We start from the raw sequence: 2,230 nt of genomic DNA on the forward strand, positions 1-2,230 counted from the left end.
GCTGTACCCTGGGAGAAAAAAATAAAAATAAATATTTAATTAGTAACCTGTTCACCCATTCAATATAATACTTGGCGTCTAAGCAGGATTTTCACAGTGCTTCTGGGCAGTCACATGATTCTGTGCTGTATAACCTACAATAGGGGGCGGAGCTTCTTATTTTGCCTAAACCCCTCCCAACCGGAAAAAAGAAAAAGAAAGATGAGACTGTCAGAGGTGCGGACGCTTGCCAAGCTGATACAGGTGGAGGTATCACCCAATCCTCATCTGATATTGCCACCCCCCCCACCCCAAATAAAGCCTCGGGGGGGATGTCCATTAACCCCCCACCTGCCGTGTATTCTGGGAATAGATTGAAGTACCTGACGCCCACGGTCGGCCAGCTGGCAGGGCGTCCCAGGGGCGCTGTGCCCTCACATCACGCCTCCATAAATAAACGCCAGTTATAAATATGGCGTCCTGCGGGAATTCGCCACCCTGGATGAGCTTCCCAGTGGGATTAACCCCGGAGCCGCTGAAGGAGAAGGGACAAGAGCCTAGCGAAATACTGAACGCGGTCCCCTCAATACCCTCATTGTACACTAGGAAACGTGTGCCCGCTCTCCAAGAATGGTGTGGTCATGTGGGGGTTAATGCGCACACACTGAAGAGCAATTGGCAAAGGGTTAAAGGATAATTTCACGTATGGTTGCGATCGCCGGGAGAGGCGTCAATATATCTGAAAGATACGGGGGCGGGGGGTTGGGCTATGGTGACTGAAAAGGACGCCACTCGTAGCATGTTGCAGAGAAGGACCGTTGCTCTCTAGGTGGAAGCAGTGGTCTCTCTGCATCACTGCTTCCACACACTGAGAGCTAGCATTGTCCAATCAGCAAGGAGCATGGGCTTGGATAATAACAGCGCTCTGACTCAGCAGGGGGGCTTGCCAGACCCCTGTAGAGAGGCTGCTGCTTCCACAAGAGAGCAAGGGTCCTCTGCAGCTTGCCGGCAGGAGCTGGCCCTTCTGCTCCATTTCAAAGAGACCCGCAGGGCTCTGCACATCGTCTGTTTTCATACAACTGATAATGTATTCAGATTATTTTAACTGAAAAGTATCATTCCCATACTGTAAAGGGTTAATGCTCGCAGACCGCAGAGGGGATTATGTAAACACTCACCGGTTTTCGGGTCATGCAGCCGGGCGGAGCGGGGCACCCCGGGTGAGAGACGGGTCTCCGGTAACGGGCGGCTCCGCTCTGCTCACACATGTACGGCGGGTGTCCATAGTCACCGTCTGTTAGTAAACCATCTCTTTCCAAGACCCAACATGGCGGGCACGGCTTCCCCACCCGCTCTGCGCATGCCTAGAAGCGTTCAGTAGACAACGCGCCTGCTCACAGATTAGGCTAAACCATCGGAGGAGAAGCGCGGGGAGGGGGGTGGAGATATTCACTGACAGACTGTGAGAGTGGAAAAAAGTTAGGGGGTCTCAGAGGCTTTCAAGAACTGTCATAATAAAGCCAGCTCAAAAGATCTTATCAGAACACCGGCATTGCCTGTCCTCCCTCCCTTCACTGCGATGGTACCGTCCGGGGCTGCCCCCCTGAGTACCGCTCTGTTTATACATTTATCACTCTTATAAAGAATGATGGCGTGTGTCACTATAAATTATAGTGATTACTGATTGTCATTCTCCTCAGAGGTCACTGATTTATAGACAGGTCAGGGGTCAATAATTATATATACAGGTGGGTTAGAGGTCTATATATAGAGGTCACTAATCTATATTTACAGAGGGTTCAGAGGTCACTAATCTACATACAGACAGGGCAGAGGTAAAAGATTCACCGGTCTACATATGGAGGGGTCATAGGTCAGAGATCACTAACCTAAATACAGGTCAGAGGTCAAATAGGTTCACTGGTCTACATATAGAGGGTTCAGAGCTCACCAATCTATATGAAGAAGGGTCAGAAATAACTGATCCAAAAACAGTGGGGTCAGAGGTCCCAGGTCTATATGCAGGGGGATCAGAGGTCACTGGTTTATATACAGGGGTGGTCAAAGCGCGCACAAGATCACTGATCTATATACAGAGGGGTCAGAGGTCACTGCTCTAAATATAAAAGGGGAAGGGGTCCCTGCTTTCAGAGATCACTGGTCTATAAACACAGAGGTTACTGCTATATATATATATTATATATATATATATACATACATACATACAGGTGAAACTTGAATAATTAGAATA

The sequence above is a fragment of the Nanorana parkeri genome, unplaced genomic scaffold (assembly GCF_000935625.1).
Source record: "Nanorana parkeri isolate BGI_ZX_2015 unplaced genomic scaffold, ASM93562v1 scaffold2130, whole genome shotgun sequence".
NCBI classification, from domain to species: Eukaryota; Metazoa; Chordata; class Amphibia; order Anura; family Dicroglossidae; genus Nanorana; species Nanorana parkeri.